This window comes from Elephas maximus, chromosome 26 (assembly GCF_024166365.1).
Source record: "Elephas maximus indicus isolate mEleMax1 chromosome 26, mEleMax1 primary haplotype, whole genome shotgun sequence".
Classification (NCBI taxonomy): domain Eukaryota; kingdom Metazoa; phylum Chordata; class Mammalia; order Proboscidea; family Elephantidae; genus Elephas; species Elephas maximus.
Genome location: NC_064844.1, coordinates 38452224 through 38478901, shown reverse-complemented (window position 1 = coordinate 38478901; position 26678 = coordinate 38452224). Strand labels below are relative to the sequence as shown.

Below are 26678 nucleotides of genomic sequence, written 5' to 3'. Positions count from 1 at the left end.
TGGGTACTGACTGTGGATCCAAGTAAAATGAAATTCTTGACAACTTCAATATTTCCTCTTTATCATGACGTTGCTTATTGGTCCAGTTTTGAGGATTTTAGCTTTCTTTATGTTGAGGTGTAAACCATACTGAATCCTGTGGTGTTTGATCTTCATCAGTAAGTGCCTCAAGTCCTATTCACTTTCAGCAAGCAAGGTTGTGTCATCTGCACATCACAGGCTGTGAATGAGCCTTCTTTCAATCCCGGTGCCACATTCTTCTTCATATAGTCCAGCTTCTCAGATTATTTGCCCAGCACACCAACTGAATAAACAATGGTAAAAGGATACAAAACTGACGCATACCTTTCCTGATTTTAAACCGCTCAGTGTCCCCTTGTTTTGTGCCAACTACTGCTCCATGGTCTATGTACAGGTTCTGTATGAGCACAATTGTTTCGGAATTCCCATTCTTCACAATACTATTCATAATTTGTTATGATCCACACAGTCAAATGCCTTTGCATAGTAAATAAAACATAGGTAAACATCTTTCTGGTATTCTCTGCTTTCAGCCAAGATTAATCTGACATCAGCAATGATATTCCTCGTTCCACATCCTCTTCTGAATCCGAACTGAATTTCTGGCAGTTCCCTGTCGATGTACTGCTGCAACCGTATATTTTTATTTTATAGGATAAAATTACCAATATCCAAAGTTGTAACTGAGTGAGCAAATGGGTGCATGTCAGTTTGAAGACTGTCACTAGCGCCCTAACTTAAGTCAACCATTAAGTTTTTCCTGCTTCAATTTTGTTGTTGTTAGGTCAGTTCCAACTCATAGCGACCATATGTCACACACTGCCTGGTCCTACACCATCCTCATAATTGTTGCTGTGTTTGAGCCCATTTTCACAGCCACTGTGTCAATCCATCTCATTGGAAGTCTTCCTCTTTTTTGCTGACCTTCTACTTAACCAAGCATCATGTCTTTCTCCAGGGACTGGTCCCTCCCAATAACATGTCCAAAGCATGTGCAACAAAGTCTCACCATCTTTGCTTCTATTAGAAAGCACCATTTTGTTGCTCTGATGATCTTTCTCCCTTCAAGGGCCCTTCCCCCCACCCCCCTCCGTCACTGGCAATGTCTTTAAAGTGAGTCTACCTAGACCTTGAGTTTCCTCATTATAGCCTAAGGTAAAAATGAAAAATAGAACATGACCTATAGATCAATGGAACAGAACTTATCTTTACGATCAACTGACTTTCAACAAGGGTGGCAAGTCAATTCAGTGGGGGAAAATCAGTCTTAACAAATGATGTTGGGACAACTGGATATCCACATACAAATGAATGAAGCTGGACCCCTTCCTTACACCGCACATACAAAATTAATTCAAAATGGACCTAACTGTAAAAGCTAAAACTATAAAACTCATGGAAGAAAACACAGAAGTAAATCTTCATGGATTTTGGATCCGGGAATGGTTTCTTAGATCTGATGCCAAAGCACAAATGACAAATGGAAAGATCGATAAATTGGGAGTCCCTGGGTTACAAACGTCTGACTTATGTACAGCCCACAACTATGAACCAACCCCCGTAAAGCCTATTATATTAAAAATTTGAGATAAATACAATGGTTTGTAATAACAAATAGGTGCCCATCAAAACATTATTATTATTATCACTATATTACTATGTTAACGATGTTTTAGTTTATCTGGAAATGTTTAATTTTTTGATGCATAGAACGGTACACTGTATGCTATATACTAAGTCCAACATCTGACTAAGTGATGTTAGATACGAACCATACCTAACTGTTCTGACTTAAATACAAATTCGACTTAAAGACAGACTTAGAACAAAACTTGTTCAGAATCTGGGGACTACCTGTATATCAAAACTGAAAACTTTTGTCTTGTAAAGTAAAAATGCAAAAAGACAACCACAGGATGTGAAAACATATTTGCAAATCATATACCTGATGAAGAATGGGTGAATTTTATGATATGTGAATTGTATCATGGAGCCCTAGTGGTACAGTGGTTAAGAGCTCTTGGCTCCTAACCAAAACATCGGCAGCTCAAATCACCAGCCATTCCTTGGAAAGTCTATGGGGCTGTTCTACTCTGTCCTATAGGGTTGCTATGAGTCGGAATCAACTCAACGGCAATAGGTTTGGTTTTTGGTTTTGAATTATAGCAAATTTTATCACCCTTTTAAAGTATATGGCTGCTAACCAAAAAGTTGGCAGTTTGAATCCATCAGCTGCTCCTTGGAAACCCTACGGGGCAGCTCTACTCTGTCCTATAGTGTCAGTATAAGTCGGAATTGACTGGATGGCAACAGGAGGTTTTTTTTTGTTCGTTTGTTTTTTAAAGTATACAGTGGTTTTTAATATATTCACAGTTAATATTAGAACACTACCCCCAAAATGAAACTCCATATACTTCAATAGTCACTCCCCATTCCTCCCTACCCTTAGCTCCATGAAATCACTAAACTACTTTCTGTCTCTATGGAGTTACCTATTCTGGACATTTCATACAAATGCAGTCGTACAATACAGTCTTTTGAGACTGGCTTCTTTGATTTAGCATAATGTTTTCAAGGTTCATCCATGTTGTAGCATGTATCAAAACATCATTTCTTTTTATTGACAAATAATATTCCATGGTATGAACAAGCCACATTTTGTTTATCCTTTCAACTGCTGATAGACATTTGGGGTGTTTCCACTTTTGGTTATTATGAATAATGCTGTCATGAACATTTGTATACAATTTTCTGTATGAACATGTTTTCAATTCTCTCGGTTATATATCCAGGAGTGGAATTGCTGGGTCACGTGGTAACTCGATCTTTAATTTTATGAGGAACTACCAAAAAGATCTTCCAAAGTGCCTACCCTATTTTACAACCCCATCAGCAATATATATGTTCCAGTATCTCCATATCCAACACTTGTTATTGTCCATCTGTTTTATTATAGCCATCCTAGTGATGTGAAGTCGTGTCTCATCGTTTTTATTTGCATTTCCCTAGAGGCCTGGTGGCGCAGTGGTTAAAGAGCTCACCTGCTAACAAAAAGCTCTGCAGTCTGAATCCACCAGCCACTCCTTGGAAACCGTATGGGGCAGTTCTACTCTGTCCTTAGGGTCACTATGAGTCAAAATCAACTTGATGGCAACAGGTTTGGTTTGGGGTTTTGGTTGAGACCCTAGTGCTCAGAAAAAAAAAAGATTTCTTTCAAAACATTACTGTTCATTGACAGTGCACCTACCTGGTCACCCAAGAGTTCTGATGGAGATGTATAAGGAGATTAATGTTGTTTTCATGCATGCTAACACAACATCCATTCTGTAGCCCATGGATCAAGGAGTAATTTTGACTTTCAAGTCTTATTATTTAAGAAATACATTTCCTAAGGCTGTAGCTGCCACTGACAGTGATTTCTCTGATGCATCTGGGCAAAGTGAACTGCAAACCTTCTGGAAAGGATTCATCATTCTAGATGCCATTAAGAACATTCATGATTCATGGGAGAAGGTCAAAATATCAATGTTAACAGGAGTCTGGAAGAAGTTGATTCCAACCCTCATGGGATTCAAGATGTCTGTGGAAGAAGTGCAGATGTGGTAGAAATATTAAGAGAACTAGAATTAGATGTGGAGCCTGAAGATATGACTGAATTGCTGCAACCTCATGATACAACTTTAAAACAAATGAGGAGTTGCTTCTTATGGATGAGGAAAGTGGTTTCTTGAGATGGAAACTACTCCCGGTGAAGATGCTGTGAATATTGTTGAAACGACAACAAAGGATTAAGAATATTACATAAACTTAGCTGGTAAAGCAGTGGCAGGTTTGAGAGGATTGACTCCAATGTTGGAAGAAGTTCTACTGTGGGTAAAATGCAATCAAACAGTATCACATGCTAGAGAGAAATCTATTGTGAAAGCAAGACTCAATCAATGTGGAAAACTTCACTGCTGTCTTACTTTAAGAAACTGCCATAGCCACCCCAACATTCAGCAACCACTGCCCTGATCATTCAGCAGCCATCAACATTGAGGTAAGCCCCCCCACCAGCAAAAAGATTATTATTCGCTGAAGGCTCAGGTGATGGTTGCATTTTTTTGCAATATTTTTTAGTTAAGGTATGCACATTGGATTTTTTTGACGTAATGTTTTTGCACACTTAACAGACTACAGTTTAGTGTAAACATAATTTTCATCTGCACTGGAAAACCAAAAAATTCGTGTGATTTGCTTTACTGCGGTGGTCTGGAAATGAACCTACAATATCTCCAAAGTATGCCTGTATCTGGCTTAAGACAGTTCAATTCTCACATCTGATTCTACATTCAATCTATTGAAATATCAAAAGTTATATTGCCTGTGGAAGGCTCCACTGTGTACTCTTGAGAGAATGAGAGTAAAAAGGACATGCCCCATAGCTTGACATTAAAATTTTGGTTCCCCTCTCCTTAGCTGCTGTCCAAAAAACTAGAGGACATTGGCAGAAACCAGTTTAGGTGCCGTCATGGATTAAACTGTGTCCCCCCAAAATATGTGTATCAATTTGGCTGGGCCATGATTTCCAATAATGTAGGATTATCCACCATTTTGTCATCTCATGTGATTTTCCTATGTGTTATAAATCCTATCACTATGATGTTAATGAGCTAGATTAGAGGCAGTTATGTTGATGAGATCTACAAGGTTAGATTATGTCTTAAGCCAATCCCTTTTGAGATATAAGAAAGAGATGCGAGCAGAAAGATATGGGGACCTCATACCACCAAAAAAGCTGTGCTGGGAGCACAGCGTACCCTTTGGACCTGAGGTTAATGCATGGAAAAGCTCCTAGAACAAGGGAAGACTGATGACAAAAACCTTCCTCCAGAGCAGAAAGAGAAAGCCTTCCTCTGGAGCTGATGCCCTGAATTCGGACATCTAGCCTACTAAAATGTGAGAGAATAAACTTCTGTTTGTTGAAGCCATGCATTGGGGTATTTCTGTTATAGCAGCCCTATATGACTAAGACAGGCGCCATGTTGACATTCAGGATAACCTGTTAGACATAAGTAACTTCCCCATCTCTGGGTGGAGTTTAACTGCCATTTTCTGAACATGTGATGCGTGAAGTTATAAGCAAACCCCATTGTGCTGCATAGTACGATTAAGAATGTTGCTGACATAACTTGTATGAACTTCCTACTTGTAAACCCCTTAAAAGTAACCTTCCCCCCTCGCTGAGCAGTTGGCTACAGCAGCCCTGTTTCCTTTCCTTGCACAAAGAAATAAAGGCACCTTTCCACTCTCCCACCTCGGTCTCTCGTTTACTGGCTGAGACAAGTCACACCAAGCAGAACCTGGGGTTTCCACCAGCAACATTTCTTTTGTATGTGTTACAAATAAAAATTTTCAAAATTTCTATTTTTCCTACCAAAAATTCAGATACCTCATACAATACCCTGTAAAAACTAATTTACAGCACACGTCCATTTCTTTGGTTTCCAACAGTCATAAAGGCCCCTGCCTTGCAGCAGCATGCACTGTCAGTTGTGCAGCAGCTTCCCAATAAACGTTCAGTGGCAGAAAAGTACTTAGTCCCTAGAAGTACTGGTGAGCCCAAAAGGGTTAAAAGCTTTCAAGCAGCCATCTAAGATATAACTACTGGTCTCTACTCGTTCGGAGCAAGAGAGAAAGAAGGAAACCAAAGATTCAAAGAAGAAACTAGTCTATAAGACAAAGAGTCAACATGAACTCCAGCCTCATCTACCCTGAGACTAGAAGAACTAGATGGTACCCAGCTACCACTAATGACCATTCTAATCAGGGTCACAATAGATGGACCCTGGTAGAATGGGAGAAAAATGTGGAACAGAACCTCAGATTCCTTAAAAAAGAAAAAATTTAAAAAACACAAACTTACTGGACTGGTTGAGGCTGAAGGACTCCCTGAGATGACTGTCCTGAGATACCCTCTAAACCTTGAACTGAAAATAACCCAAGGTCACCTTGTAGCCAAATAACTGATTGGCTCAAAAAATATCATCCATAAGTACCGTGCTCCTTTGAAAAATCACCTATAAGTTTGGTGACGGGTAAGACAGTACACGGTACTGGAGAAGCCAGCACAACCTGTACAAGGCAAGGTCATGGTAGCTCCATAGACATCCAAACTCCGAGGAACCGATCTGCTAGGCTGAGGGCTATGGGGGACCATAATCTCGTGGAATATCTAGCTCAACTGGCATAACATAGTTTATAAAGAAAATGGTCTACATTCTACTTTGGTGAGTAGCATCTGGGGTCTTAAAAGCCTGTGAGCAGCCATCTAGGGCACTCCACTGGTCTCACCTCTTCAGGAGTGAGGAAGAATGAAGGAAACTAAAGATACAGTAGAAAGATTAGTCCAAAGGACTAATGGACCACATCTACCACCAGACTGAGTCCAACACAACTAGATGGTGCCCGGCTACCACCACTGACTGCTCTGATAGGGATCACAATAGAGGGTCCTAGACAGAGCTGGAAAAAAATGTAGAACAAAATCCTAACTCAAAAAGAAAGACCAGACTTGCTGGCCTGACAGAGACTGTAGAAACCCTAAGATTATGGCCCGCAGACACTTCAGCTCAGTAATGAGGTCACTCCTGAGGTTCACTCTTCAGCCAAAGACTGAACAGGCTCCACGGAACAAAACAAGACTAAAGGGGCACACCAGCCCTGGGGCAGGGACTGGAAGGCAAGAGGGAACAAGAAAGCTGGTAATAGGGAACCCAGGGTTGAGAAGGGAAAGTGTTAATATTTCCTGGGGTTGTTAACCAGTGTCATAGAACAATGTGTGTGTACTAATTGTTTGATGAAAAAAAAGAAGAAAATTCCTCTCAGACACACACACACAAAAAGAAAAATTATCTATATGAGACCAAATGGTCAATAATTACTGTAAAACAAAGATGAGACTGTAAAGGGTCAGGAAAACTAGATTAATGAAAACAGAACAAGCAGAACAGAAATAATGAGAATGTTCACGCATTGTGAAGAATGCAATCAATGTCACTGAAGAGTTCGTGAAGAAATTGTTGAATCGGTACCTAAACTGCAGTGTAAACCTTTACCAAAAACAATATATTTTTTTTTAAAATTACCTCTGATATAAAACACAAAACCATAAAACTTCTAGAAGAAAACATAAGAAAGAAATTAGGTGGCCTTGAGTTTGGCTATGAATTTTTAGCCTGATCAATGGGGAAATATGAGTAAGTTGGACTTTATTAGAATTTATTAAAATTCAGAACTTACACTATTAAGAGAATCAAAAGACTGGCCACAGCCTGGAAGAAAATATTTGAAAAGCACTTGTCTATAACATAAAGGAGAAATAAAAGGAACATAATTTAGCACAAAATATATATACTAATAGTAAATGCTCTGATACAATTACATTAGAACTCATAGTAAGGCCTGTACCGGTATTTAGAATCACCGAATACCACAGCTACAAGAGATGACGACACGGATGTGCTGTGTTGGTGATTAAATATCACTACCAGCACTGCCAGAGGTGACATAAATTTTAAATAGGTAAATAACTCTTAACCTTTGACAAAACAAAGCACAATCTTCCCTAGATTTACAAAGCAGTTGCATTCTGGGAAAACTGAGCATATGGTGAAACTATGCAAAAATAATACTTTGTTTATATGTAAAAATAAGTTAGGTTCAAGGCCAGTGGTTCTCAAACTTGGCTACATATTGGAGCAACGAGGAAAACTTTAAACATTGCTGATGTCTGAGTATCATCTCAAAGATTTTAATGTAATTCATCTGGGGTGCAGCCTGGTCCTTTTTGAAAAGCTCCCCAAGTGATTCAGCCAGGGCTGAGAATCAGTTACAGGCTAAGATAACAAACAGGTTTTCAACTGTGTGAAATGAGAACTAAAGTCCCACAGAACACAGAAGAATCTCTGATTTGCAGGACTGTCCTAAACATTATAGAATGGACCATTAAATGCCAGTATATCCCCAAACATGTGACAACCAAAATTGCCCCAACTTGCATTTAGATAGGAACCTAGGGGATAGTGAATTTATGTTAATGGAGGGAGGAACAACTCAGAAAAGGGTGAAAATGGTTGCACAACTCGAAAAATGTAATACTGAAAGGTACATGCAGAAACCTGAATCGGTGTTATTTTTTGCTATGTAGAGTCTCGACAACAAAAAAAAAATTACATACTAAAATCAAAAAATGAGAACTGGCTTGTGAACTTCAATAAAAAGTAAAAGAGCTACCCATAGAAAATGTAAAACAATCCCATTAAAAATAATATGTATATGTATATACATGAAAATGGACAGAAAAGGGTCTGCAGGCCATAAGCCCAATTATTAACAGCCGTTACCTCTGAGGAAGCCAAAGGGAACGGGGAAAACAGATTAGAGTGGGAAGGTCTGAAAAAGGATTTTCAGTTTTTACTCTATTTTCCTTCTTAATTTTTTGCAATTAACATATGATTACTGAATGACTAGGGACATCTCAGGAAAGGTAAAAATGTACCTTGCAGGTAATTCCCATTTGCTTTTTTTTTTTTTTTAATTCTGAAAATAGCAGGAATGTTATCTTTTTCTAAATGAGAAGAGGTATTTTTCCTCACAGAACTTGAGTCAAAATTTGAATAACCTTCACTGAACTCTGTTACATACCATGTACATATGTACATACATATACATGCATACACAGCCCTTCTGAACAAAATTAAGGAAGCTTTATTGCTCCTCCTGATGTTTCCATTCTTCTAGAAATCCAGTAACTTCCAAAGTGCTCAATGTAATCTCTTTAACGTAAATTTCCCCCTTTCTAAACTCACTATCCTAGTTAAGCATCCCTCCCTGTTCTCCTGGACTACTGTAATAGCTCCCATCCCTACCTCCCTCTCTTTAAAGGGAACCCCTCCAAGACTGTCCTCAGATCACAGACATTAATATTTTATAAATCTACTCCAAGTAGGTTACTTATAAAAAATCAATCAAGAGGACAGATGAGCAACTCTCCAAAGAAGGTGACTGATTAGGAGCAACCAAATTAACATTCTTGATAGTTTTTTCCTCAAAGGAGCAGCAGCAAACCATCAGTACCACCATGCAAGAATTCCAAGCCATCAGGTACTGTACGGAAGGCTGAATTTAGTTTATAAGAGGTACATTAAGGCGACAGCACGTAACACGCAGAAGCACGACCTATACGAAAGTTGAAGCAGTACAGGCTGAGGATGGCCTGTATGTAGCAAAGCATTAGGGTTCAGTGTCAGTCAAAGCGGCATTTGACTTCTAGATTCCCTCTCACAAGATCTGTGACCTTGGATAAATCCTCCATCTTTTTAAATCCTACTTTGTTGTTAGCTGATTTTGAGTGGGCCCCCAACTCATAACAACACCGTGCATGGGGGATTGGGCCATTGTGATTCACAGGGTTTTCGGTAACTGAGGACTGTTGTGATTCACAGGGTTTTCAATGACTGATTTTTCAGAGGTAGATCACCAAGCCTTTCTTCCTTGTCTGTCTTATGTCTTAGTCCACAAGTTCCACTGGAGCCTCTTCAGCAGCATAGCAACATATGAGCCTCCACTGAGAGACAAGGGCAGTAGCTGTGCTTGAGGTGCGCTGGTCAGGAAACAAATCCAGGTCTCCTGCGTGGAGGCCGAGAATTCTCCCAGAAAAACCAAACGTGTTGCCATCAAGTCAATTCTAACTCACAGCAACCCTAAAGACAGAGGAGAACTCTGCCTGTAAATCTTTACAGAAGCAGACTGCCACATTTTCTCCAGAGGAGCTGCTGATGGGTTCAAGCCACAGACCCTCCTGTTAGCAACCAAGAGCTTTACCACTGTGCCACCAGGGCTTCTGAGCCAACCCTCAGCGGCAACAAATTCTTCATCACAAGCTCTTTCACCTGCTGCACATGCAGCTTTTAAATCACTGAAAAGGCTTCGAGCCTTTTCTTGCGCTAACATACATGTAAGGCTAAACAAGGACCCTATGCACTTATTACGACTTACCTACAAATTCGACTTAAAGACAAAGGAACTTTCATAAACAGGGTAATGCCTTACAGAAATCTCCCTCTTATTCACCTATACATTAATTAAAGTACAGGTGTAATATTAATCTAGAAGACAAATACAATTTTTTTTTAAGTTATCATGACACTTAAACTAAATATTATAGTCAGTGTCCATTAGTTTAATTTTGTAATACTGTATGGAAAAGGTGTCTTCGAAATTGCTAAATTTACCTTTAACTATACACATTTATTATATTCACATGGTTGAAAATATCAGAAGTACAAGAGGATATTCAATAGTCTCCCTACCACCCATGTCCCTCAGTAACTCAAGCTCCCCTCCCCAAAGGCAACCACCATCTACCAGTTTCTTGGGTATCCTTTCAGAGATATCGTACCCATATGCAAGCAGATACATACATTGTGCCCCCTTCTTTTTTAGGAAACCCTGGGGGCATAGTGGTTAAGTGCTACAGCTGTTAACTAACTAAAAAGGTGGGCAGTTCAAATCCATCAGGCACTCCTCAGAAGCTCTATGTGACAGTTCTACTCTGACCTATAAAAAAAAAAAAAAAATTTTTTTTTGTGACCTATAGGGCCGCTATAAGTAGGAATCGACTCGATGGCAATGCATTTGGTTTGGTCAACAGTGTTTTCTTTTTAAAAAAAATAGTAATTATACATACTGTAAGTTCTTTTTTTTTTTTTTAACCTTACCCATCTATGTGGTAAAATTATTACACACTAACCCACTGCCTTCACGTCAACTCCGACTCATAGAAACTCTATAGGTCTGAGCAGAACTGCCTCATAGTGTTTCCAAGAAGCAGCTGATGGATTCGAACTGCCGACCTTTTGCTTGGCAGCCAAACACTTAACCACTGCACCACCAGGGCCCCTATATTACGCACTAGTACATAAATTTTCCTTCTTCTGTTTTATGGTTACACACCATTCAGTCATACAGATGTATTACTTTCTTAAACTGTCAATCTCCTGCTGATGAACACTTAAGCTACTTCAAGAATTTTGCTGTTATAAACAATGCTGCAATAAATAAGCATCTTTTTCACATAACATCCTACACAACATATATCTCTACAGAATAATTCCTAGAAATGGAATTAATGGGTCAAAGAGTATGTACATTCATCATTTTAGTAGATACTGCTAAGCTAACCTTCTGAGAGGTTACTAACTTTCAGTAGCAGTGTATAAAAATATATTTCCCCCAATCTTAGCCAAAGTATGAAAATATTTTATCTTTGCCAAGCTGACAGATAAAAATTACTTCAGTGTCATTTTAAATAATGTGGATTTCTACTGAGTGAGAGTATATTATTTCATTAAGTGCATACAAAAAAGCTGCTACTTTTTTAAAGCAAACATTATTGGCATTGTTCGTTACATAAAGATTGGGATCTTTGAAAAATATTTTCCTTTACTGAAATCACATCCCACACTTAGAATCAAAGAGAATATTCAAGTGCAAATTACTCTTTTGTTGTTCTTAGGTACCATCAAGACCTTTCTGACTCATAGCGACCCCATGTACAACGGAACGAAACACTGCCCGGTCCTGCACCATCTCACAATGGTTGCTATGTTTGAGCCCACTGTTGCAGCCACTGTGTCACTCCATCTTCTCGAGGGTCTTCCTCTTTTTTGCAGACCCTCTACCTTACCAGGAATGATGCCCTTCTCCAGGGACTGGTCACTCCTGATAACATGTCCACAGTACATGATACAAAGTCTCACCATCCTGGCTTCTAAGTAGCATTCTGGCTATACTTCTTCCAGGACAGATTTGTGCGTTCTTCTAGCAGCCCATAGTATATTCAATATTCTTTGTCAACCTCATAATTCAAAAGGATAAACTCTTCTATGATCTTCTTTACTTTATTCATTGCCCAGCTTTCGCAAGCACATGAGGCAGTTAAAAATACCCTGGCTTGGATCAGAAAAAAAATTTTTTTTGATCAGGCACACATTAAAAACCCAGTGCCGTCGAGTCAATTCCGACTCATAGAGACCCTATAGGACAGAGTAGAACTGCCCCACAGAGTTTCCAAAGAGCGCCTAGTGGATTGGAACTGCAGACCCTTTGGTTAGCAGTCATAGCACTTAACCCCTACACCACTGGGGTTTCCACATATTAGTCCTCAAAAAGACATCTTGCTTTTCAACAAGAGGTCTTTTGCAGCAGATTTGCCCAGTCGTGTGATGTCTTCACTGCTGCTTCCATGGGTGTTGATTGTTGATCCAAGTAAAATGAAATCTTTCACAACTTCAATCTTTTCTCCCTTTATTGTGATGCTACTTATTGGTCCAACCATGAGAATTTTAGTTTTCTTTATGTTGAGGTGTAATCCATACTGAAGGCTGTATGCAGTTTTTGACCTTCATCAGAAGGTGCTTCAAGTCCTCTTCACTTTCAGCAAGCAAGACTGTGTCATCTGCATATCACAGGGTGTTAATGGTTCTTCCTTCAGTCCTGATGCCCAATTTTTCTACATGTAGTCCAGTTTCAACGATTATTTGCTCAGCATGTAGACTGGTAAGTATGGTGAAAGGATACAACTTTGACACACACTTTTCCTGATTTTAAACATGCAGTAAGTCGGTTCAAACAACTACCTCCTGGTCTATGTGCAGGATTTTCATAAGCACAATTAAGTGTTCTGGAATTCCCATTCTTCACAATGTTATCCATAATTTGTCATGACTCACACAGTCCCGTGCCTTTGCATAGACAATAAAACACAGGTAAACACCTTTCTGGTATTCTCTGCTTTCAGCCAAGGTTCATCTGACATCAGCAATGATATCTCTCATTCCAAGTCCTCTTTTGAATCTGGCCAGAATTTCTGGCAGCTACTGTCAATGTACTGCCTGCAACCACTTTTAATTATCTTCAGTAAAATTTTACTTGCATGTGATATTAATGATATTGCTTGATTATTTCCACATTCTGTTGGATCACCTTTCTTTGGAATGGGCACAGGTAGCTGTCCTTCAAATTTTTGACACGGACGAGTGAGCTCCTCCAGTGCTGCAACTGTTTGTTGAAACATCTCATTTGGTATTCTGTCAATTCCTGAAGCCTTGTTTTTTCCCAGTGCCTTTTTTTTTTTTTTCAGTGCAGCTTGGACTTCTTCCTTCAATATCACTGGTTCTTGATCACATACTACCTCCTGAAATGGATGAAATGGACCAATTCTTTTTGGTACAGTGACTCTGTGTCTTCCTTCCATCATGATTTGATGCTTCCTGCGTCATTCAATATTTGGCCCACAGAGTCCTTCAATATTGCAACTTGAGGCTTGAAATTTTTCTTCAGTTCTTTCAGACTGAGAAATGATAAGTGTATTCTTCCCCTTTAGTTTTCTAACTCCAAGCCTTGGCATATTTCATTATACTTACTTTGTCTTCTCGATCTGCCCTTTGAAATCTGTTCAGTTCTTCTATGTGAGCATTTCTTCTATTTGCTTTAGCTACTCTATATTCAAGAGCAAGTTTCAGAGTCTCTTCTGATAACCATTTTGGTCTTTTCTGTCTTTTTAATGACCTTTTGCTTTTCTCATGTATGATATCCTTGCTGTCATCACACAATTTGTCTGGCCTTCGATCATTAGTGTCAATCCTATTCTTTTTAATTTTTATTGTGCTTTAAGTGAAAGTTTACATATCAAGTCAGTCTCTCATACAAAAATTTATATACACCTTGCTATATACTCCTAGTTGCTCTGCCCCTAATGAGACAGCACACTCCTTCCCTCCACGCTCTATTTTTGTGTCCATTCGGCCAGCGTCTGACTGATGCCAACATAGTCTCATGTGTCTACTTGATCGAAGAAGCTCACTCTTCACCAGTATCATTTTCTATCCCATAGTCCAGTCCAATCCCTGTCTAAAGAGTTGGCTTTGGGAATGGTTCCTATCTTGGGCTAAAAGAAGGTCTGGGGACCATGACCTCCAGGGTTCTTCTAGTCTCAGTCAGACCATTAAGTCTGGTCTTTTTATGAGAATTTGAGGTCTGCATCCCACTGCTCTCCTGCTCCCTCAGGGGTTCTCCGTTGTGCTCCCTGTCAGGGCAGTCATTGGTTGTAGCCGGGCAACATCTAGTTCTTCTGGCCTCAGGCTGCTGCAGCCTCTGGTTTATGTGGCCCTTTCTTGGGCTCATAATTACCTTGTGTCTTTGGTGTTCTTTATTCTCCTTTGCTCCAGGTGGGTTGAGACCCATCAATGCATCTTAGATGGCCATGTGCTAGCATTTAAGCCACTCTCCAAAGTGGGATGCAGAATGTTTTCTTACTAGATTTTATTATGCCAATTGACCTAGATGTCCCCGAAACCATGGTCCCCAAACACCCACCCCTGCTACGCTGGCCTTGAAAGCATTCAGTTTATTCAGGAAATTTCTTTGCCAATTCTATTCTTGAGATGGTCTTTAAATTCACTGGGATATACTCAAGGTCATGCTTTGGCTCTCGTGGACTTGTGTTAATTTTCTTCACCTTCAGCTTGAGCTTGCATATGAGCAACTGATGGTCTGTTCTGCAGCTGGCACCTGGCCTTGTGTGTATGCCATCTGGCGAGGTTCATGTGTATAGTTTGTCATTTATGTTGTTGAAAAAAGGTGTCTGCAATAAATATGTCCTTGGTCCTGCAAAACTCTTATCATGTGATCTCTGGCATCATTTCTATCACCAAGGTCATATTTTTCAACTACCGATGCTTCACTGTTTCCAACTTTACTCTGTCCTACAAGGTCCTGATGAGTTGAAAGCAACTCAATGACAATCTTTTCTTTTTTTTTAGGTAGATTCAAACCAATGTTTGCTTGCAGAAGAATTCATTAGCGCTCTATATTTGCATTGCTTTGCCTAACTTATCATGGAAAAGAAAAAAGGCTCAGGCTAGGAAGGGTTATGAAGGAAGACATGGACATGCACTGTGCGACCTTGGGCAGGTCGCTTAGTCATTTAAACCTCAGTTTCCTTCTCTTTGAAATGGATAATACTACCTACTTACGAGGGTTATTGGGTGTACTATAGAGAAATTTGTACCAAATGGTATCAGAGGCTTAATGTTGCTGCTGTTAGCTGTCATGGAACAGACCTCAACACATGGGGACTGCATGCACATGGAATGAAATGCTGCCCGCTCCTGCATCATCCCTAGGATCAGTTTCAGATCAGTGATCCATAGGGTTTTCATTTGCTGATTTTTTGAAGTAGATTGCCAAGCCTTTCTTTCTACTTCATCTTAGTATGGAAGCTCTGCTGAAACCTGTTCAGCATCACGGCAACATGCAAAGCCTCCACTGACAGCAGGGTGGTAGCTGTGCCTGAGGTACACTGGCTGGGAATAGAACCTGGGTCTTCCTCATGGAAGGCGAGAATTCCTCTTAAATTTATCATTCCTGGCATAGTAGACCATATGATTGTCCAATCCAAAATGCCAAATCCAGTCCATTTCAGCCCACTCACTGATGCCTAGAATAGCAATCTTTACACCTTCCATTTCATTTTTGATGACTTCTGATTTTCCTAGCTTCATACTTCCTACATTCCATGTTCCGATTATTCTGGATGTTTGCAGGTATTGCTTCTCATTTTGAGTTGTGCCACATCAGCAAATGAAGGTCCCAGAAGCTTGACTCCATCCAAGTCGACTGCAATTTGAGGAGGCAGCTCTTTCCCAGTTGTATGTTGAGTGTCTTCCAACCCGAGGTGCTCATCTTCTGGCACTATATCAGACATGTTCCACTGCTTACTGTTTAGCTGGCTATTTTTTTTCAGAAGGGACCACCAGGTCCTTCTTCCTAGTCTGTCTTAGTCTGGAAGCTCCAATGAAATCTGTCCACTATGAGTGATTGCTGGTATTTGAAATACTGGTGCCATAGCTTCCAGCATCACAGCAACATGCAAGCCACCACAGTACGACAATCTGACAGACAAGTGGTGGTAATTACTCGTTTAAGTTCATTAAATAGTTCATTTTCAAAATGGATAATACTTCAGAGGCTCTAAGCCTCCATGCCTAGTAATGAAAGAATAATACTCATAATTCTATAACTACACAGTCCTCATCTACAAAAACCACTGCTTATAAATGAATTCAAAATTAGTGGTTAGCTCAAAATAATTGCTATCGTGGAAGTGACAAGACAGAATTCTCTTATTCTAACTGCTTGGTTTTTATTTTGTAAAATAATACATAGTTTGGGAAAAAATGGTAAAGGAGAACTAAGTAACTAAAATAACATTTGTGACTCACTGAGATTACCTATCAACAGGAAAAGCTCAGACTACCGAGGAAGGTGACACTCACAGATTGTCAGTGGGAAGCAGCACATTAAGAGCTCAACTCTTCAGCTGGAAAGAAAAGAATCCCAAATCTCCCACTTGCAGAATCAGATGCTCTGTCATAGTGGCTTTTAATGGCACCACAACCAGAAAATTGCCTGAAACAAGCTACCTGGGTTTCTACTGTCAGGCAGAAAACCCACTTAAATATATCATCACTGAATCTGACCTCCAGATAACTGAAATTATTACCTATAAAATCAAGTAATTCTGAGCACACCTGGTGCTAGTTTGAGTACCATTTAATGATAGATGTAATATTAATATCCACATTCCTTTCTCATATGTGAATATGAAAAACAATACCAAAGGCCAAATAGTACAAACACTTGCTCTATTCAGTTTTTTTTTTTTAAGTGAAAAAGGCTATTATTTATAGTCTATCTATTGGCTCATTTACTCAAATTTTTGTTTACCCCCCTCTATTTATTCCCAATATCCTAGGATTAAGTTTAGCAACATGTACCAATATACCAGCCATGCAAATTACCTGAGCAGGGGGCAGAAAAAGTACTGTCAGAGTTTTCTTACTTCAAAATTCTATAAAGATGATCTACACAAACTTACAAGAGCATCTAACTATACTAAGTCACACATTAATCTTTTTCCTTAGTTACATATTCAAGACAAAACACAAAACCAGTCTTTCTCATTTTAAAGTCAAGGCCAAAGGAAAAGCTTATCATACTTTGAAAACAAAGGCATGCTGCATTAAATAATTTATTGCTTAATTCTTATCCATAAAACTGGACCATATCCACATAAATTAGCTTAACAGCAGTGATAGAAAGTTAATGACTGACTGGAAAATTGCTTCTGGTTTCCAAATACACAGGTATTGGTAAAATGAAGGTGGTGATTACTATATTCAAAAAATAAATAACACTTTAAACTTACATAGTTCCTTTCAATCTTCCTCTAAAGGACATAAGAAATAAAAACTTACACAAGGCAAGCAGTTAAATGCATAAATTCCAGAGGCAGGCAGACCAGGATATGAAATCTGACTCTCTCACTTTGCTATGCCACTTTGCATGTTACTTCACAAAGCTTCAGTTTCCTCTTAAATGGGGAAAACATATTTACCTTCATGGGAGGGTTATTATGAAAATGAAGTAAGTGTATCATAATGCCTAGCATATAAGTAAGTAAGCACCCAATAAATGTTAGCCATTGTTATTCTGACCAACTCTATAAGTAAGCTGCTCAGGGGAGTTTTTCTAATAAGGCTATACTGACAGCAACAGCTTTAAATGGCAGAACACCATAAAAGAATGCTGGTGACAATACACAGAATACACAGTTAAAGAAAGCTCAGACTAAAAAATAATTGCCTGGAAATTTTTCTGATTTTTTTTGTATGTGTGGTACTTGTCAGTTTTTTCAAAAAGTTATTTGTTGTGATTTATTTTCTCATTCTAAATAAATACTTGTTTTCACCCCTATTTAAAAAATAATAATTGCCTCAGGCTCAAGGAGAAGATAACGGATTCTTCAAGGGTTAATAAAGTAGAAATAATTTTCGCTAGTTGAAAAAGTTTGGAGAGCTCTAAAGGAGTATCTAATATATGGTATAGCCTGAGTCTTGAAGATGATGAAAATATGGCAATCAAAAGCAGACAAGCACGATTACTAGGCCATCATGTACAAATGAGGAAGACAGTCAATATTCCCTGTAGGGAGAATGAGGACTTAAAACCCAGAAGCTCCTCAGTAGATTAGAAAAAAATAATAATGGAGTGGTGGGTGAAGTTATGTATCAAAAGCTAAGACAGCTCATGATTTCCAAAGAAAATATAAAATTTCCACTGCCATAAAAAAAAATTAATTTCAACTGATCACAAATGTGTGTGAAAACGACAAGCTTCTATTCCTGTAAATGTCTTCTTAGGCTCACACTGCAAAAAACAACCATGAAAGAAAATCCCAGCTGGCTTCCCTTACTCTCTTCCTCCCAAAAAATTACCCTAATTAAGGGGAATAGTATCTATATAGCTGATATGTATGAACCTAACTTTTGGAAAATATACAACTGCAGAGATATGTTTTAGCTAACTATAGTTTTGTTCAGATAACAAGATAATGGCTGCAATTTGTAATAGTTTACAAAGGCAGAGGAAAATGTTAATTTTAACAGTATTTAAATACAAGTCCTGCACTGGATTAGTAGTTTAAGACCATTTTAAATGACCATTATTTCAACTATTTAATAAAAATTAATTATTAACTGTGTAACTACAAACAAGTAACTTGTTGGAGGGTAGCAGTTAATGGCCTGGTTATAAAATCTGAGCAACTCTCATATTCCAAATGGCAGGTCTCCAGTTTATTTAATTTCTTTGAAATGCATCAGATGATTAAATAAGCATTAAAGAAAATTTCCAAGTACATTAAATTGGTAATTCTGACAATCTGAAATACTGATTATTTAAATCCCAAAAGCACAACTATTTAAAGTAGTAAAGTGCAAACGTATCAAAGTGGAGTTTGACCTCTTGTTGACAATCACTGAATCAAATTCCTTCCAGTGGATCGGCAGGTATGGAACTCACGGAATTTAAGTCTTTAAGGTCTAGTAAGTATCGTGGCTAAACCATGGAGTCAATACCAAGTTATTCGGGGCAATGCTGGGCAATTATCTAACTAAGCTTCCTCATACCCCTTCCATTTTTCTCTACTTCACAAGTGCTACGACTGTCAAATGGTAGGAGAAAAAAAAAAATGAGAGGAAGGAGATAAATGTGAAATTAGTAATTATCATAAATTAGTTATTAGAAATGCAGGGGAAAATGTGGTCAAGAACGCCGTTAAACTGTAGTTTAAATAAAGCTTCTGGGTTACCCAGTGATTTATTTCAGTCCACGTAGTTCTCCTGCAGGCAAGGATAATCAGCCCGGTAGTCTCCCGAGTGACCCAAGCACCAGAGGATGACAAGCTTTAGGGCTTGGGATGCTGCAGTCCCTCCTGGGTTACACACAGACCTGGCTCTAGGAATACAATATAGGGGGCTGTCCACATGACCACTCCTGATTTCAGCAGTAAAGTACTTCCAGGTAAAGAATCAACTGATAATAACCAGGTCACCTGTTTTAAATATCTGAGGGGCTACTGTACAAAACCATGGATATACACATTCATAGGGAGAGAAGGCCAAAAAGAAAGATCCTGGAGCCAGGACTCAGGGTAAAGATCTATAAATTTAAGTGATGGAATTTCTAGATTATTTCCTGCTTTAGGCTGCAACCAAGTTAACCAGATAATAGAAAGCTGCATTTGCAATACGCTTTAATGTATAGTGTAGCCTCCTCTCAGCCTCTAGAGAAAGTTGAGTACCTAGAACAAGTGTTGGAATAAAATGGATAGGCTAGTGGAAAATAACAACGATAGAGACCGGGAAGAAAGGCTGGAACTTCAGAACATAATCCTTGACAAAGTAATCTCTAGTTTGCCCTGAGACAGCAGTGTAAAATAAATGGGAATTCTGGTTTTACAAAAAGAGATGAGAGGATATGTGATGCCACATATGATTTCATCACGGACTCAGCCCCCAAGTTTCTTCCTTAGATGGTCTCTATTGTAACCTGACATGGGATTTGCCTAGCTCGACAGGTTCCAGAAGTTACAGAATTTTTTTTTTAACTTTAACCTTTATAATATTCCTCCATCTACAAACTTAAATAGTTTATTACATATAAACTCAACATACTGAAACCTGGAGTTCTCTCGCTGACATTTCTAAAAGTAAGCCAACTATCAGGCTGATAAATTACCCACTCACTCCAATTCTGACATATTCTATCTATGAGAAATATTCTCTTTAAAAAATATGTCCGGGGATTAGGAATTGGGGGAGTGTGTGGCTGCAAAGGGACAATATGAGAGAATTGTTCGGGGGTGTTGGAATTCTTCTGTATTCTGTTAATGGTGGTGGCTACAAGAAACCATGCATTTATTAAAACTCAGGACTATATACCCAAAAAAAAAAAGGTGAATGTTACTGTATATAAATTTTTTAAAAAGTCAATGCCACTCCCCTTTTAGAAATATCTTTTTATTAAATTCTACTTAATCATTTAAAAATAAAAGTCTATTGACTCAGAAAAAGAAAGGTTTAAGTTAGAGACAGGCAATCTGCATTACCAGAGCAACTGCTCCTAACACACTATCCACACTCTAACCATGTATCAATATCTTTCATTTTCCCTCTCTCAACTATAAACTTGTGACTCGAATTAGTTAATCTGGAGACAATAACACAAAAGCTACCCTGGAATATATGGAAGAAAAACAAGTTCAAGAGGAAGCACACTAGTTTAGAGCTGCTCCAAAGGGTGATGTCAGACCCAATGACTGGAAGATCAGGAACACAGAGACCTTGACTATGAGAAAGAAGTAGAAAGTTCTGTTCAGGATAAGGATGGCTCCTTCTCACACAAGGTGTTCCCGCAGACACTGGGCTATCTACAGACTCACAGGTGCTCCCTAGAAAAACAGCCCAAAGAGTGGACTGAAATGGAATGAAGAAGCGGCAGAGGGAAAAAAATCTAAGAGGCAAGATTTGGGGAGGAAAAGTAAGAGGTAAGAGGAGGGATGAGGGAAAAGGGAAGTTGTCCTATATAAGCTGGAGAATCTATGATACTGTCCCTTATCTTTCTTTCCTTCTTCTACTCTACTTAATGTTCTGTTCACATTACTCTTCTAGTGTAGGGGTTCCACCTCCCAACTAATTTTTTTCCCTGTATTTCTACTTTAACAATGGAGTTTTACACTTCTGATTTTTCCATACCCCTCTTTCTTCACAGTCCTGCTAGACAGTCTTCAGGGTTACAGACTCAGGTGTGAGTGCGTGGGGCAGGGTGGGGAGGGACACGCACTCCTGAACTATTTGCCTCACTCTACAACACAACACCGCCACAACTGATGTCAAGTCAATTCTGATTCATGGTGAGTTTCCAAACAGAACTGTGCTCCATAGAGTTTTCAATGGCTATGATCTTTTAGAAGTAGATTGCCAGGCCTTTCTTCCAGCACTTCTGGGTGGATTTGATCCGACAATCTTTCAGTTCTTGGCCGAGTTAGCAGCCAAGCACTTAACCACTTGGGCCACCCATGGACTCCATTACAACATAACAAAGCTCTCCAATAAGCAGTTAGTAGAAATTAAATGAGGATCTATCCCCAAGATATAGTAGCTCCAAATCAAATGGTTCAGCAGGTACACACATACATACACACATACACACACACGGTAAATCTTAGATGCAAATATATATAAGCAATTGAACTAAAAACATCTACTCCCTGAAAAAATTTCAACTGTTACCCTACAGGATTTAGTATGCGATACAGGACCAAACTACCACATCCTAGAACCAACTTGCTGTCAAGACCAAAATCTATGCCTCAAAACATCAAAACAAGGTGGGAAAGCTTGTTTGGATCCTTACTTGCCAAAATGCTAATAATTCCATACACGATGAAAAAAATTAAATAATTCATATTTGTTTTTGTAATCAACGGCTTGATGCTTATCGTTTTCAGGGATACAGCACCTTAACGAAGACTAAAGAGTGTCAGAGTTCAACGAAGACTGAGTAAGAATACCTAATAGAATAACTCTAGGCCCTCTGGTTACTTCCTAATTTGCACTAATCTGGGACAAAAAAAAAAAAAGAGAGAAAGAAAATTGTGCTCAGTACATGCTATGCTTGCAGTAAGAAGATTTTATAACTAATTTCATTCATACATTCGTTTCATCAACACTGGTTAAATGCTCTGTGCACTATTCTGGTTGCTGGGGATATCCCAGAGAAGACAAAGTCGCTGCCCTCATGTACCTTATATTAAAAAATACCAAACCTGTTGCTGTTGAGTCAATTCTGACTCATAGTGACCCTATAGGACAGAGTAGAACTGTCCCCATAGAGTTTCCAAGGAGTGCCTGATGGATTTGAACTGCCAACCTTTTGGTTAGCAGCTGTAGCACTTAACCACATCCCAGAGTTTCCAACCTTATATTAAGCTGGAGGAAAAAGATCATGAATGGCCTGTAGGAGAGCAAGAACAGAGGCAAGGAGACCGATTAGGAAGCTACAACCAAATCCAGCTTGAACTGGGCGGTGAAAGTGAAAAAGTAAATAGATTCAGAATATATTCTGGAGGTACTACAGAGGAAACCCTGGTGGTATAGTGGTTAAGAGCTACAGCTGCTAACCAAAAGGCTGGCAGTTTGAATCCACCAAGCGCTCCCTGGAAACCCTATGGGGTAGTTCTACTCTGTCCTACAGAGTCACTATGAGTTGAAATCAACTCAATGGCAACAGGTTTGGTTTTTTTTTTTTTTTTAATTGCCAGAAGTGGAAACCCTAATGGTGTAGTGGTTAAGAGCTATGGCTGCTAACCAAAAACTTGGCAGTTTGAATCCACCAGGCACTTCCTGGAAACCCTATCGGGCAGTTCCACTCTTTCCTACAGGGTTGCTAGGAGTCAGAATTAACTCAACGGCAATGGGTTTTATTGCCAGGAGCAGCTGAAAGGTTGGTTGTGTATGGGGTAGGGGAACAATGAGGCAAAGAGATGAACTAATGATGACCTCCAGATTTTTCACTCAATCAGTTAAGGGGAGAAATGATGGTGCTCTTACATGAAATGGTGACTGTGGTGAGGGGAGCAGCCTAGGTTGAAGAATGGAAACCATGAGCTCCATCTGGACATGTTAAGATCCAATAGACAAATGAAGATGTCATGTACGTAGGTGGAAAAAGTTTGAAATTCAGGCCTGGAGATAAAAATCTGAGGTCAACAGCATATTGATAGTATTTAAACCAGAGGACAGGACAAGATCACCAGAAAGTACTGGTAGAGAAAGGAAATGAGACAGGCTGGAAGCCCTGAGGCATTAGGACTTTTCAGGAAGAGGAAGAATAAAGAGGAGGTACAAGGTGGGAAAGAGGAAAAAATTTAATAAAAGAAACAGAAAAAAGTGAAGTAGGAGGGAAACCATAAAAGTGTAGTATCCTGGAAGTGTCCTTTATATAGTGTGATTCTCTAGTCCAACCCCTCCATCCACCCAAATTCTATAAATAAAAAATAAATGAGGCCTGGAAGGACTGAGAGACATCCCCAAAGCCTCACTATTTAGACTCCAGTCCAGGACCAAAAGTAAGATGTGACTTCACAGTGCCACGTACTGCTTCTACTGTTGGGCTCAACAGTCCGAAGACATAATTTAGACTACTACATAATTTTGGGTGCACTTTTTATTTCAGTTTTTTCTATCTATTTGGTTCACATTCACAAAGTACGTTGGATCTAAAGTCTTTAAGGATGAGTCCTCAAGAAAAGAAGTACTGCTAAGAGGTGCAAGGCGGCAACAAATCAAAACCCAATTTTCTCCACTTCTAAAACACGATCTGAAGGTGGCACGTCCACCTCAGAGTTTGAATCAGGGGATGTACAACTAAGTTATTGATTTTGTAAATCACTTTTGCTTTGGAGAATTAAATTCCTTTTAAAGCTTATGATTTGTACTTTGTTCCACACCTGCCTTCTAAAACTAGGCTAAGATTTTTATCCTGACCACCCTTTCCTATGCTACATTGTTATGACTTAAACAGTTCTGCTTTTCCATTAAAACCATACAATGTAGCATAAAAAATCCCCAATGATTAATGAACTGCTGAGGATTCTGACTCCTTGGAGATGATTTTTTTAGGAATCATATTTCCAAACATTCATTCAGTGTTTCAAAATAAGTACTCATCTAATTTATGACCTCACCAGACAGTAATACTGCCCACAATGATGTTTATAAAAGCACTTGTCACTCCCTTCAGATGTAGCAATTCAGAAAAAGGATTGTTTCCATACTCTTAGTGTTCATACTCTGTAACAAGTGATAGTTTGTCACTTAAGATTATTTAAACAGCAAAGCCCTTCCAGTTTGTGTCCCACCATCATCCGTGAATAATCCTAAATCCACTTGGTTTCATTTCAGCATCAATTCCCACTGGGTACCTGAGACAGGTATTCCAAGTCAGCCTATGCAAGAAAGAGACTACGGGATTCTCAAAAGAGAATACAGGATTCTGTTCTGACCACTCCAATAGTAACCAACTCCAGCGGAGGTTATTGCAGTTCGGAAATAAATGTGACCTCAAACGTACGCCCGCAGTCAAGAATTGGCAATAATGCACAAAAGAAGATGCTGCACCAGCGCTGCTCCTAATAGCAACCACTTACCAAGCACTTGCTATTTGGTTATGCACACCATTCTCATCTATCCCCACAACAACCGTACGAAGTACGTATTATTATTCCCACTTAACAAATCAGGGCATTTTGGACCTAGGCCCCAGGGGTGGTCAGTGGCGGCGCTATTAAAAACACGTCGGTAGCCCGACAACGCAGGATTCCCGCTCCTAGAATGCACTTCTGCGCAAAAAGGCACCTGCGGGTCGGGAAGCTCCGGGGGCGTCGCGCAGACGCGTGGGGCTAGGACGCCGCCTCTCCCCGGAGGCGCCTGCAGGAGTCGCACCCAAAGCGCCGGCGGCCCGGGACGTCCGGCCGCACCTCTGCCGACCGGAGGCCTGCGGCGCGGCGCACCTTGGAGCGCCCCGGGCGGGCCGCAGCCGAGCGAGGCGCCCCGGGCCGCCGGGCGAGCGTCCTCTGCGCCCGCAGGAAGTGCAGCGCCAGCCCCAAGAGCTCGCCGCCTGCCAGCGCGGGAACACCTCCGCCGCCACCGCGACCCCGCCGCCCCTCCGCCGCGCCGCATCCGGGTCCGCGCGGCCGCACTCACCTGCTCGGCGCCCGGCCGCCGCCGGCTCCCAGGTCCGATGCAGGATCAGCAGCCCCGGCCGCCGCAACCGCCCCGCTCTAGCGCCCCCATCCCCGCCTCTCTCGGTCGCCGCCCGCCTGCCCCACGCGGCGCGCTACGCCCGCCCGCCGCCCACTGCCATGCCCGCTCCGAGCCGCCGCCGCCCGGACCGACGGAGCACGCGCGCGCCGCTGCCGTGCCCGTGCCCGCGCCCGTGCGCGCGCTCGCCTCTGCGCCGGCTCCAGGCAGCCCCGCCCGCCCGCCCGCCCGGCGCTTCGGCCAATCCTGAGCCCCGCGGCGCCGCCTCGCAAACTCACCCGCCGAGCTCGCCGGGCGAGGAGCGAGGCCTGCGGCTGCCCGGGCGCTGAGTCGCGGGTCCCCGTCCCGCCCCTCATTGCTGCTCCTGGAGAGCTGCGGCTCCGGGAGTGCCCAGCGCGGTGTCTTCGGGAGACCCAGCACCTGTCCCGGCCCTCGCAGCCTCCTCGCGGCAGACCCTTTTGTTCTCACGTTTCTTCGCTGACGGCCTCTTCCCAGCTCCCCGCCCTAGTTCCGTTCAGCAACGATCACCAGACCCCTTGGTTCCTGGACGCGGCACTTTTGCTTCTCCCCACCCCTCTCTCCCTCTGCTTCTGGGCATGGGGCCACTAGGTCTGCTGCCCTACAGCTGGCCCTTCAGTCCCTGCACTGTTAATGGTTATTAAAAATCCCGCCTTCCACGGTCGAGAATGTTTTTCTGTGTGTTCTTTTTGTGATAACAACAGGTAATATTTTCCTGGAGAACCTTACAGTTTACCCAACCTTTTTCGAATACCTTACTTCCTGTTGTCTTTGATTTCAACCAGTAAGCTTCATGCCCGTCATTGTTAGTGGAACACTTGGATTTTATTTATTAAAAACCAAAATTTTCGCTTCTCATAAGGTTACTACTTTGTGACGTTATTGTAAAGTTATTAAAAACAACTCTGGCAAATAGTTCAGTAGTCTGGGATAGAATTTAGAAGTAGAACCTAATAAAAGCAAAGGTGGCTGAGCAATTCAGTGATAAAAGAATACTGTGCTTTATTTGATAAATGAGCCTGGTTTAATTGGCTCCATTTATAAGAAATCAAAGGTAGAACCATACCATATTCAAAAATAAATTCCAGAAGGATTAGAGATATAAAATACGCAAAACAATGAAAACTTAAGGAACAGCATAGGCTACGTAGAGAGCTGCAGATGATAAAATGTGTGTCCTGTTGGATATAATCAAGGATACCTTTGGAGGAGCAGGTATGGATATGGTTACTGTTTGATATTCAACTTATCTAAAACTAAGAAAAAGCTGGGGTCCTGCCCTCGCCATGTAATTTAGGAATAAACAGTTTAATTTACCAAGTCATCACTAAAAACACGGTCAACAAGCCAAAGAAATGTTCTTGCTTTAGG

General features: G+C 40.6%; 1 protein-coding gene across 3 annotated transcripts in view; it reads right to left on the bottom strand.

Annotated features, from left to right (window-relative positions):
- Nucleotides 1-25819, bottom strand: part of PIK3CB (phosphatidylinositol-4,5-bisphosphate 3-kinase catalytic subunit beta) — a 209748-nt gene extending 183929 nt beyond the window's left edge. Inside the window, exon 1 of one of the 3 annotated variants that reach the window (XM_049870195.1) lies at nucleotides 25568-25819. The gene's annotated coding sequence lies outside the window, so the exon portion shown is untranslated. Of the gene's footprint in view, nucleotides 1-25232; nucleotides 25337-25567 lie in introns of those variants that run through there. The other 2 variants (XM_049870194.1, XM_049870196.1) reach the window with 2 other exon arrangements.
- Between the last annotated feature and the right edge of the window lie 859 nt (nucleotides 25820-26678).